The sequence below is a fragment of the Trichosurus vulpecula genome, chromosome 1 (genome assembly GCF_011100635.1).
Source record: "Trichosurus vulpecula isolate mTriVul1 chromosome 1, mTriVul1.pri, whole genome shotgun sequence".
Taxonomy (NCBI): Eukaryota; Metazoa; Chordata; class Mammalia; order Diprotodontia; family Phalangeridae; genus Trichosurus; species Trichosurus vulpecula.
This window is the reverse complement of record NC_050573.1, coordinates 194,182,493-194,196,222: the sequence shown is the minus strand read 5'-3', so window position 1 is coordinate 194,196,222 and position 13,730 is coordinate 194,182,493.

Here is a 13,730-nt window from a genome sequence, read left to right as displayed (position 1 = left end):
AACAACTGGAAAATACTGTTGCTAAAAATGTCAGATTACACAACTGCTTTCCGCCCATTTTTCAAAAAGTATACTGTATTCAATTTAACAAATACTTCTAGTATTCACCATACTTAAGGCACAGAGAGATAACATATATTCAATTACTAACATACACATCCCTCTATATTCTTAGGGAATTCAGTTGGTGAACTATTGATATGTGTATATATGTATATACATATATATGTATACACACACACAATATACATATGTATGTAGATGGTGTACACGTGTAGCCACTAGGTGGCATTGCTACTAATCTGATTCTATTCACCAAAAGGATAAGGCTCTGAAAAGTCCCAAATTCACCTTATTTGTCATATGTTCTACCTCAATCCAGAGGGAGCTCAGGGGAGATAAGCTCTCAGAAGGAAGGAAGTGGGGGGAGCATTTATTAATCACCTACTGTTTGCCAGCCACTGTGCTAAGCAATTTACAAATATTTTCTCATTTGTTCCTCACAACAACCTTGCAAGATATTTTACACCTCCATTTTACAGATGGGAAAACTGAAGCAGACAGAGGTTAAGTGACTTGCTTAGGATCACATAGCTAGTAAGTGTCTGAGGCTGGATTTAGACTCAGATCTTCCTAACTCCAGGCCCAGTGCTCTAACCATGGCATCACCAGCTGTCTCAGTGGGCAACATTCTATCTCATAGATAGCTATACTTGTCTACTGATTGTGTTAAGCTTATATTCACATAACAAAATAGCTATAAGCCCCAACCTACCAGAAAATTGTGTCTTCTCCCTGAATCTTCTATCTATCTCTGAGCCCAGGCATATGACTTTCTTAAATTTGTACAAGTACAAATTGTCATCCTCAACTGTATACATGGTTATTAACCATTTACAACAAAAAAAGGAATAAAATAGAAGATCTTCCATATGCCCATACAACTCAATCTTCTCCTAGGCTTAGACAACCTAACTGATAAACAAGCATTTATCAGGTGCTTACTCTGTGCGAGCCACTGTGGTAAATGCAAAAGAGAAAGAAAAAGCAAGAATGGTTCCTGCTTTGAAGAAACTTATATTCTACAGGGGAGAGATAACATATGCTTAACAGAGGGCAGAAGGTATAAAACATACACAGAGTAGAGGAAAGATTTCTAGGCATGCTCTGAACTCAAGAGTTTTAGACCACAGGTCCTGGTGTCTGGACTCAACCTCAGCTCTGACACCACAACAGCAGGTGTATTTGATGCAAAAATCAACAAAATCTTGCCAATGCAGGAACTGGCAGACCTTCCTAGTGCTGGAGTTAACAAACTTTCCCAATGCTGGCACCAGTACTCTAAGCTCCACAACTCCAATCTGGGCTATCTGGGGCCTAACTGGGTCTTGCTAGCACCTGAGGCTGATGCGCTTCTATTTAGAGTCCAGTCATTGGCAGAAACAGAAACAGCTTCTTACTATGGTTGACTCTTAGTTCAAGGAATGGGGAATTAGACTCAAAGGCAGATCTTGGGCAAGGAAAGTCTGCCACCATTCTGCCCACCCACCTGCCTAGTTTTTGATGCATGAATCCTCCCCAGCATTTCTGTCGTTCTACTGTGTCATTTTATGCTCATAACAATAGCATAGGTGCTATTACAATTTTATAGATGTAGAAACCAAGGCAGACTTAAAGGACTTGCCCCAGGGTTCCTACAGCTAGTAAGTGTTAGAAAGCTAGATTTGAACTCAACTCTTCCTGACTCTATCCATGTATCACCTAGCTGTGTCACAACAAATGAATGAGGATGGGGGGAGCATTTATTAGTACCTATAATAGTAACCAAGTGTACTGTGCACAGTACTAAAGATCTTGACTTTATGGATGGAATCATTGCACATAAGGTAGGACGTAACTTTGTTGGGTATGTATATGCACCTATATGTGTACATAAAATTCTAATATTAAACTTTGAAAACCCAGAATTCTAGGCTCCCACTAAAATGGTAGTATTTAAGAAAGACCCTGGATTTGAAAGGAGGAAAGCTAAAACAAGGGGATCCCAGCTACCCAGGATTTAAGAGGGTAATGAAGTATCTTCTTGACAACGTAACCATTGTCTTATATGGTAGTAGGGAATCTGGTCCCTAGCACATACCAGGCACTTAATCAATGCTTATTGAATTGATTTGACTTGGATATAGAACATGGAGTGTGTGTGTGTGTGTGTGTGTGTGTGTGTGTGTGTGTGCACGCTTGTGTGAGTGATTTCATTTTAAGGCTGCCTTTCAACCAATCTTAGGAGGGGAAATAAGTATTGATAAATTTTTTATATCATTTAATTTTTTTAAAAAATCTCCTCCACCCCTACCCAGTAAGCCATCTTTAATACCAAATGTTTTTAAAAGAAAAAGTGGATTACCATAACCAACAAACATATCAACTGAGTCTGTTAGTATATGCAATATTCCATACCAATAGTCCCCCATTTCTGCAAAGAAGGGAAAGAATTCATTTTCTCAACACTTCTCTAGAGTCAAACTTCTTGGTCATTATAATCAAACAACAGTCAGTTTCTCAATCAATCTTATCTATGGAAAAGTAATCAAATTTATCCCCAGCTTCTCTGCCCTGTGTGACTGTAGACCAGATTCTGCTTATTAAAATATCTTTAGGAAAAAGTGTGATTTGGGAGGCAGAGCCAAGTTGACGGCTGGAAAGCAGGGACTTGCTTAAGCTTTTCCCCAAATCCCTCCAAACACCTGTAAAAAATGGCTCTGGACAAATTCTAGAGCTGTGGAACCCACGAAATAGCAGAGGAAAGCAGGTCTCCAGCCCCGGAGAGCCTGGATAGTCGCTGGGAAGGGTCTATTGCATGCTGCTGGAGGCGGAGTGCAGCCCAGCCAGGGCCGCACTAGGACCAAACAGACCGGGAGTGGGGTGGAGCAGGCCTGAGGGCCATGAATCATTGAGCTATGGCAGTTACCAGACTTCTGAACCCACAAATGCCAAAGATCACGAAGCAGACTAGTGGGAAAACTGCAAGATTGGGGTGAGAGTGGTCTGGCCAGAGCCCTGGGGGTGGCAGAGGTGGCATGGCAGTGGTGGTGGAAGTAGCAGGAAGCTCCTGGGGCTGCTTCCAGAGCTCCAACGTCAGCTGCTTCCCAAGTCCCTGGCTCACATTGTGGGAGGAATCAAGGGCAGATCACAGCAGGAGGGCAAGGAATGCTTTGCTGGCACAGAGGCAGGTTCTCTTGCTTTGCCCTGCTTGGATCTGGATCGTGGTCCTGGTTAGCAGTTCTTGGGGGAGGAGGAGAGTTTCTGTGGCAGAGCTAGCAGTGACAGTGGAGTAGAAGTAGCTCTGAAAACAGCAGTGCAGCCCCTAAAGCTTGGGACAAAGTATTCTCTACTCTATAAGCAGTCATACCCTGACAAAAAGCTCAAGGGTCAAGTAGTTGGCTGGAAACATGAAAAGGCAGTGAAAAAGGACTCAGACTCAGACTATAGGATCTTTTTTTGGTGACAAAGAAGATCAAAACACACAGCCAGAAGAAGTCGACAAAGTCAAAGAGCCTACATCAAAAGCCTCCAAGAAAAATATTAATTGGTCTCAGGCCATGGAAGAGCTCAAAAAGGATTTGGAAAAGCAAGTAAGAGAAGTAGAGGAAAGATTGGGAAGAGAAATGAGAGTGATGCAAGAAAACCATGAAAAACAAGTCAATGACTTGCTAAAGGAGACCCCCCCAAAAAAAATGCTGAGGAAAATAACACCATAAGAAATAGACTGACTCATGGCAAAAGAGCTCCAAAAAGTCAATGAGAAGAATGCCTTGAAGGGCAGAATTAGCCAAATGGAAAAGGAGGTCCAAAAGACCACTGAAGAAAATACCACCTTAAAAATTAGACTGGAGCAAGTAGAAGCTAGTGACTTTATGAGAAATCAACACATTATAAAACAGAACCAAAGGAATGAAAAAATGGAAGACAATGGGAACTATCTCATTGTAAAAACACATTATAAAACAGAACCAAAGGAATGAAAAAATGGAAGACAATGGGAACTATCTCATTGTAAAAACCACTAACCTGGAAAATAGATCCAGGAGAGATAATTTTAAAATTATTGGCACCTGAAAACCATGATCAAAAAAAAAGAGCCTAGACATCATCTTTCAAGAAATTATCAAGGAAAACTGCCCCAATATTTTAGAACTAGAGGGCAAAATAGAAATTGAAAGAATCCACCTCTTGAAAAAGATCACAAAAAGAAAACTCCTAGGAATATTGTCACCAAATTCCAGAGTTCCCAGATCAAGGAGGAAATACTGCAAGCAGCAAGAAACAATTTGTATTGTAGAAACACAATCAGGATAGCACAAGATCTAGCAGTTTCTACATTAAGGGACTGAAAGTCTTGGAATATGATATCCTGGAGGTCAAAGGAGCTAGGATTAAAACCAAGAATCACCTACCCAGCAAAACTGAGCATAATGCTCCAAGGCAAAATATGGATTTTCAATAAAATAGAGGACTTTCAAGTTTTCTCAATGAGAAGACCAGAACTGAATAGAAAATTTGACTTTCAAATACAAGAATCAAGAGAAGCATGAAAAGGTAAACAAGAAAGAGAAATCATAAGGGGCTTACTAAAGTTGAACTGTTTTGTTTACATTTTTTTTACAATTACACACACATGATGTGTGTAATTCATGAGAATTTTCTCAGTATTAGGGTAGTTGAAGGGAATATACATACATATAGACAGAGGGCACAGGGTGAGTTGAATATGAAGGGATGATATCTAAAAAAATAAAACAAAATCAAGGGGTGAGAGAAATATATTGGGAGGAGAAAGGGAGAGATAGAATAGGGTAAATTATCTCACATAAAAGTGGCAAGAAAAGCAGTTCTGTTGGAAGGGAAGAGGGGCCAGGAGAGGAGGAATGAGTGAATCTTGCTCTCATCAGATTTGACTGGAGGAGGGAATACCATACACACTCAATTTGGTACTTACCCCACAAGAAAGTAGGGGGAAGGAGATAAAAAAGGGGGGATTATAGAAGGGAGGGCAAATGGGGGAGGAGGTAATCAAAAGCAAACACTTTTGAAAAGGGACAGGGTCAAGGGACAAAATTGAATAAAGGGAGACAGGATAGGATGGAGAGAAATATAGTTAGCCTTTCACAACATGATTAGTGTGGGAGTGTTTTGCATAATGATACATGTGTGGCCTATGTTGAATTGCCTACCTTCTTAGGGAGAGTGGGTGGGAAGGGAAGAGGGGAGAGAATTTGGAACTCAAAGTTTTAAAAGCAGATGCTCAAAAGAAAAAGTTGTTTTTGCATGCAACTGCAACTGCAAATAAGATATATAGGGAATGGGGCATAGAAATCTATCCTGCCCTACAAGAAAGTAAAGGGAAAGGAGATGGGATGGGGGAGTGGAGTGACAGAAGGGAGGACTGACTGGGGAATGGGGCAATCAGAATATATCCCATCTTGGAGTGGGGGGGGATGGTAGAAATGGGGAGAAAATTTGGAACTCGAAATCTTGTGGAAATCAATGTTGAAAACTAAAATAGTAAATAATAAAATATAAGCTAAAAAAGTATAATTTTTATATGCTGCTGATAAAAGGAGTTCTTTGGAAAGTATATAAGAAAAGCTTCATGTCACAATTCTTGCTGAAATTGCTGCTAAATATGAGGTTGGCGGGGGCGGAGCCAAGATGGCAGCTGGTAAGCAGGGACTAGAGTGAGCTCCGTACGGAGTCCCTCCAAAAACCTATAAAAAATGGCTCTGAACCAATTCTAGAACGGCAGAACCCACAGAACAACAGAGGGAAGCAGGGCTCCAGCTCAGGACAGCCTGGATGGTCTCTGGGTGAGGTCTATTCCACTCGGAGCTGGGAGCTGGGAGCTGGGTGCTGGGAATGGAGTGGAGCAGAGGCCAGCCTGAGCAGCGTGGAACAACCAAACTTGGAGTCGGGCGGATGGGGCCCCTAGCGCCCTGAATATGTGAGCTGCGGCAGTTACCAGACTCCTTGACCCACAAACACCAAAGACTGCGGAGAAGGTTAGTGGGAAAAGCTGCGGGAGTGGAAGGAGTTCGCGGTTCGGCTTCCAGTCCCGGGGGCAGCGGAGGTGGGGCAGCTACAGTTGCTGCTGCTTCTGGCCCCAGGCCCACCTGGTGGGAGGAATTAAGTGGCAGATCAGAGCAGGAGTGCAACAGCCTGCTGAAGATCTAAGCCCAGCCCGGGCTGGGGGTTCTTGGGGAAGGAGTAGTGTGGGTCTGACAGAGCTGGCACCTCCCCCCCAAACTGTGGAACATAGAACTCGTTAGTCTACAAGCAGTCATACCCCACTGAAAAACTCAAGGGTCAAGTTAGTTGGTTGGGAATATGGCCAGGCAGCGAAAACGCGCCCAAATTCAGTCTCAGACTTTGGATTCTTTCTTTGGTGACAAAGAAGACCAAAGCATACAGCCTAAAGAAGACAACAAAGTCATAGAGCCTACAACAAAAGCCTCCAAGAAAAACATGAACTGGCCCCAGACCATAGAAGAACTCAAAAAGGATTTGGAAAAGCAAGTTAGAGAAGTAGAGGAAAAATTGGGAAGAGAAATGAGAAGGATGCGAGAAAACCATGAAAAACAAGTCAATGACTTGCTAAAGGAGACCCAAAAAAATACTGAAAAATACACTGAAGAAAACAACACCTTAAAAAACAGACTAACTCAAATGGCAAAAGAGTTCCAAAAAGCCAATGAGGAGAAGAATGCCTTGAAAGGCAGAATTAGCCAAATGGAAAAGGAGGTCCAAAAGACCACTGAAGAAAATACTACTTTAAAAATTAGATTGGAGCAAGTGGAAGCTAGTGACTTTATGAGAAATCAGGATATTATAAAACAGAACCAAAGGAATGAAAAAATGGAAGACAATGTGAAATATCTCCTTGGAAAAAGCACTGACCTGGAAAATAGATCCAGGAGACATAATTTAAAAATTATTGGACTACCTGAAAGCCATGATCAAAAAAAGAGCCTAGATACCATCTTTCAAGAAATTATCAAGGAGAACTGCCCTGATATTCTAGAGCCACAGGGCAAAATAGAAATTGAAAGAATCCATCGATCGCCTCCTCAAATAGATCCCAAAAAGAAATCTCCTAGGAATATTGTCGCCAAATTCCAGAGCTCCCAGATCAAGGAGAAAATACTGCAAGCAGCCAGAAAGAAACAATTTGAGTACTGTGGAAACCCAATCAGAATAACCCAAGATCTGGCAGCTTCTACATTAAGAGATTGAAGGGCTTGGAATGCGATATTCCAGAGGTCAATGGAGCTAGGATTAAAACCTAGAATCACCTACCCAGCAATACTGAGTATCATGTTCTAAGGCAAATATGGACTTTCAATAAAATAGAGGACTTTCAAGCTTTCTCAGTGAAAAGACCAGAACTGAATAGAAAATTTGACTTTCAAACACAAGAATCAAGAGAAGCATGAAAAGGTAATCAAGAAACGGAAATTGCAAGGGACTTACTAAAGTTGAACTGTTTTGTTTACATTCCTACATGGAAAGATGATGTGTTTGATTCATGAGACCTCAATATCATAGCAGCTGAAAGGAATATGCATATATATATATATATATATATATATATATACACGTTTATATATATATATAAGTGAATGTGTATGTATGTATATATCTATGTGTATATGTATGTATGTGTATATATATATGTGTGTGTTTATATATATATATATATATATATGTAAAAGAGAGAGAGCAGACACAGGGTGAGTTGAAAATGAAGGGAAGATATCTAAAAGAAATAAAATGAAATTAAGGGATGAGAGAGCAACATACTGAGAGAGGGAGATAGGGAGAGATAGAATGGGGTGGATTATCTCGCATGAAGGTGGCAAGAGGAAGCAGTTCTGTGGGAGGAGGGGAGAGGGCAGGTGAGGGGGGAATGAGTGAACCTTGCTCTCATCAGATTTGGCCTGAGGGGGAATACCATACATACTCAGTTGGATATCTTACCTCACAGGAAAGAAGAGGGAGGAAGATAAAAAAAAAAAATAAAAGGGGGGGGATGATGAACGGGAGGGCAGATGGGGGTGGAGGTAATCAAAACAAACACTTTGGAAAGGGGACAGGGTCAAGGGAGAAAATTCAATAAAGGGGGATGGGTTGGGAAGGAGCAAAATATAGTTAGTCTTTCACAACATGAGTAGTGTGGAAGGGTGATACATAATGATACACATGTGGCCTAGGCTGAATTGCTCGACTTCTTAGGGAGGGTGGGTGGGAAGGGAAGAGGGGAGAGAATTTGGAACTCAAAGTTTTAAAATCAGATGTTCAAAAAAAAAAAGTTTTTGCATGCAACTAAAAAATAAGATACACAGGCAATGGGGCGTAGAAATTTATCTTGCCCTACAAGAAAGGAAGGGAAAAGGGGATGAGAGGGGAGGGGAGTGATAGAGGGGAGGGCTGACTGGGGAACAGGACAACCAGAATATATGCCATCTTGGAGTGGGGGGGAGGGTAGAAATGGGGAGAAAATTTGTAATTCAAACTGTTGTGAAAATCAATGCTGAAAACCAAATATGTTAAATAAATAAATTTAAAATTTAAATTAAATATGAGGTTGGCTGTGAACTCAGGTCTTCCTGACTCTGACCCACTGTGCCACCTAGCTGCCTCAACAGAGGGGCATCCTATGAGTTCAAATCAAAGATGCTTGAGCTGTATGACCCCTAAGGTTCTTTTTAGTTTTGACATTCAATTTACTTTGCGGTGTTGCAAGGCTTGCATTTAGTCTTTCTAGGGGAGATAACCAACCTCCTGAAACACACATTGACTCTGACTAATTGATTTCCTTAAAAAGGGAGACAGGGGGGTGAGATTCTAAATTTATTCTTAATATCCTTCCCTATGAGGGTGTTTTACCTAAAGTTTGTAACTCCAACCACTTAGCACAGTGCTTAACATACTGCAGGTGCTTAAAAGATGTTTACGGGATTGAATTGCTACCATATATGATGTTCAGCACAATGCCTAACCCATAGTAAGCATTTAAGCCTTATCTATTTTTCCGTCTACCTGATTCAATTCATATAAGAGTCCCTATTTTATAATCTTTTTTTCTTTTAAATTTATTTATTTATTTTTAGTTTACAACACTCAGTTCCACAAGCTTTTGCGTTTTGAATTTTCCCCCCTTCCCTATCTTCCCCCCTCCCCAAGACGGAGTGCAATCTGACATAGGCTTTACATATACATTCATATTAAACATATTTTCACATTAGTCATGTTGTAAAGAAGAATTATAACCAATGGAATGAATCACAAGAAAGAAGATACAAAACAAAACAAAAAAGAGAGAAAGCAAATAGTATACTTCTATTTGCATTCGGGCTCCCATAATTCTTTTTCTGAATGTGGATAGCATTTTCCATCATGATCCTTTTGGAGTTGTCTTAGAACCCTGCATTGCTCAAAAGAGCCAAGACTGTCAAACTTAGTCTTCATGCAATGTGGCTGTAACTGTGTACAATGTTCTCCTGGTTCTGCTTACTTCACTCAGCATTAGTTCATGAAAGTCTTTCCAGGTTTTTCTGAAGTCCACCTGCTCATCATTACTTATAGCACAATAGTATTCCATTACATTCATATATCACAGCTTGTTCAACCATTCCCCAGTTGGTGGGCACCCCTCAATTTCCAGTTCTTGCCAACCACAAAAAGAGCTGCTATAAACATTTTTGTACATATGGGTCCTTTTCCCACTTGTATGATCTCTTTAGGATACAACCCTAGAAGTGGTATTGTTGGATCAAAGGCTATGCACATTTTTATAGCCCTTTGGGCATAGTTCCAAATTGCTCTCCAGAATGGCCTATTTTATAATCTTATGTGGAAAAGATCATTCAGAATCAAGAATAACTGGGTTAGTATCCTTACTTGAGAATCATAAATGATTAGATGCTAAGGATCCTTTGCGGGGTGGTGAGGAGAATGTTACAGGCAATCCCTGATTTGTGACATAGCAAGCTTATAAGGATCATTGATTTAATGCATTGTCTAGTCCAATCCTCTCATTTTATTGATGAGAAAAGTGAAAAGGGCCTCTCCAAAAAAGTTAAGTGACTTAGCAGCAGTGCTGGGCTTCAAATACAGGTTGTCTGACTCTACTCTAAAGGTCTTTCCACTGCGCCAAGCTATGGTTTCCAACTATTTCATCCTGTCTCTAGAACCTTGACAACTATCAGGCAGAGTCAGTTTGTCACTTTCTTCTCTGCTCTGCCTAACACACCCACCCAAATACTTGACCCCAAGCCCCCCCCCCCCTAAAAGGAGGAGAATGCTCTACCCCCTGCTCTCCATTGATGCACTGAATGTTCTAGAATAGTCCCAAAATTCAGCTCTATTATGCATCATAATTTTTGTGAGCTGGCCTGGAAACCTAACTTCATTTATAACATTAATTCTAGTTCCAAACAGCTGCGTTACAAGTACAATTTTGGACAACCTATTCAGAAGTTGTGGACTGATTGTATTACAAGTCACACCAAGAGCAGTTTAAATAGTGACTGACATTTTGGAGCATGGGAGTTTCGTGACTCTTTTCCTGTAACATTTGTATGCTGTTGGGATGGGAAAGTAGAGAAGGGAGGAAAAGTACTACATAAAATCCTTTTATATGCCATCCTCTTTATAGACTCCTTTTCTTCTACATGTCATTCATTCTTTAAGTACTAAAAGATATAGAGGGAGCCTTTGGAGAACTAAACCTTTTCTCATTTTCCAAGTGTTTCCATTGTGATAACCCTCATCATTTTCTTTCCAACTCTCACAACTTACCTCTAGCTTTCTGTCTCCAACTACACCCAAATCAAACTGATCTACTTCTCCATGCCTGCCCTACTTAACCCCTCACAAATTCCTGATATTTCTATTTTACCAGTAAACCCAGGATCAAAACCTCAATTACCTTGGCTTCCCCCTCTTCCTCTGTCTTCTATATCCCTCGACCCATCTGGACCTTCATTTAGTAGTCTGTAACATTAGAAGTTGAATTAGGTGATCTCTAAAATCCATTCATTGGCTAAAGTGCTGTCAATTATTCCCAAAGCTCTATTTTTTTTCTCAATTTACCAGATACTATATTAAGCCATTGTCACTTCATGTATCAGTTTCCTCTAAGACCCAGTCCTTGGCTCTTTGCTCGTTCCCCTTGTGAAGTCATTTATTCACCTCATTTCAACTATTATGTTTATTCAGATAGTTTCTTTATCTAGTTTCCAGGATGCACTAGATCAGGAATTAGGAAATAATGTTTTCCTGGCTCACTCATTAACACTAGCAATGCGATCTTACCTCATCTGGAAAATGGGGATGTTTACACTATTTACTTGACAAGGTTATTGTGAAGACAACAAAAGAATGAAAAAATGATTTGTTATAGAGCTATATAAATTTGATGTACATAAATGTTCTGACTTCTGATACTTAACTTAAAAAAAATTAAGCTCAGTATCCTGTCACCCCTTCCCAATTCTCCATTGCTATCCATTCATTCCAAGACCAAAACTTTTCCACTACCACTCCCCAGATTCGTTGTGCATGATCATCTCTTGCTACATCTTTTGTATTGCTTGAGTTTTCTACATACAAAGCTACCTCCCCAGAGCAGCTTCTTTGCAGTACCACAATCACTGTAACCTTTCAGCTGATTCTGCTCCTTCTAATTCTGCCCATTTCCATCCAACCTACCTGCAGAGAACAGCCAGCTGAATTAGTGGCCTATGAATCAAGTGGAACAGCTCAGATCCTCTCCTGGCTCTGTGATTTGTAGAAGGTCGAATCATCATCCATGTCAAGTTTTGCTTTTTCTAACTTTATTTCCCAGAATTCAGTTTTCCTAGTTCCTAGCCATCTCCCTTTTTGGAGATTTCATGTGCAAAATCAGCTAGGGAGGGAGGATTTCATCTCAAAATAGTGATAAAGCCATGAACCAGGGTCACTCCTCCACCCTGTGGAAACTGGCCTGAATGAAAGATAAAGCTGTCACTTCAGCTGTGCACTTCTCCATCTAGGTTAGAAAGGGTGAGCTTGAGTCATGCATTATGTGCATTAGGATGTCCTGGGTTTTTGACCCTGTTGTATATATCAGGTTTAGTGAGCCAGATGCACTCTCAGTTACCTGGGGTCTGGGCTTGCTGTGACTGTATGCAATAAGGGGTTGCAAGGTAACACTTATTCCTATTTTTACCTAAAAAATCCACATTTATTGTGCAATTACAACTGTCTCATATAGTAATTTCCTATTCCTTGTCATTTGATCCCCCACATTGACCTGAGGATCTGACAAGGTTTTAACACATTACCTAAATTATCCTTTACCACCCTGCTCCTTTCCTGGACTTCATGCATGATTTCCAGAAAGTGATAATTCTGCAAGATATAACCTAATGTGAAATTCCTGCCTCCTCAGCACCCCTTGCCCTCTCCTTACAATTAGTAGATGGGAGGGTGAACTAATTGGGGACCTCCTCCTTTATCTCCACTATTTTAGGAAGGATCTGAGGGAATCCACCTCATCACTTCCCACCTAGCTGCTTTCCTAGACTTTATGAACTCTAAAAACTCATCATTTTGCAAGATGAAGCAATTCTGAAATTCTCCTCTCCTTAGATCATTTCTCTCCCCAGCATGTGGTACTTTATCCCACTGGGTAACCTAGATTGTGAGCTCCTTGAGGGTAAGGAATGTCTTTGACTTTTCTTTGTATCCCAGCACTTAGCACAGTGCCTAAGCACTGGTAGGTGCTCAATAGATGTTTACTGACTGACTATACACAAAAACTGCTAGAAACCTGACTTCACTTTTTTCACTTCACAGATTTATTCAAGAACTTACAGCAGCTCTTTTGAGATTGTTAAACAATTCACCCCATCCCGTATTCAGGACCTTTCCAACTTATTTCCCTACCCCCTATCTCACTAACCATATTATTGAGCTATAGGATTCTCCAATGTTGTAAAACTTCTGTCTTAAGTATGCTGGGGCACAGTGGATAGAGTGCTGGCCCTGGAGTCAGGAGTACCTGAGTTCAAATTCCAACCCGGACACTTGCTAGCTATATGACCCTGGGCAAGTCACTTAACCCTGTTTGCCTGTTTTCTCATCTGTAAAACGAGCTGGAGAAGGAAATGGCAAACCACTTTAATAGCTCTGCCAAGAGAACCCCAAATGAGGTCACAAAGTGGCAGACACAACTAATCAACAAAAAAAAATCTGTACCTATAAACATCCTTTCCTTCATCCTTGTCCTTCCTTTCTGGTCACTCATTACAGAAATCACAGAATCCAAGGGTTTGGAGGGGTCTTCCAAGAGTCATCTAGAGTAACTGACAGTGACATCGTAGAAGTGGAATTCTTGGTTATCTAACAAGCGGACATCCATCATTTACTTAAAGGCCTCTAGTGAAAGGGGAACTCGTTGCCTATGATTAACACAAAAGCAGCATTGGCATGGTGGATAGAGCACTCCTCAGTCAGGAGAGCTAGGTTCAAGTCTATGGTGACCCTGAGCCTCCGGAGAACAGTTAAAAGACTATAAAGTCCATACCCATCTGCATTTGAATTGGGGGTTCCTCAACAGGGATTCACTGTGCCGATTAAAAACCATAAGCCTGCAAAAAAAAAAAACACCCCAGAAATCTTAGCCCTTGAGT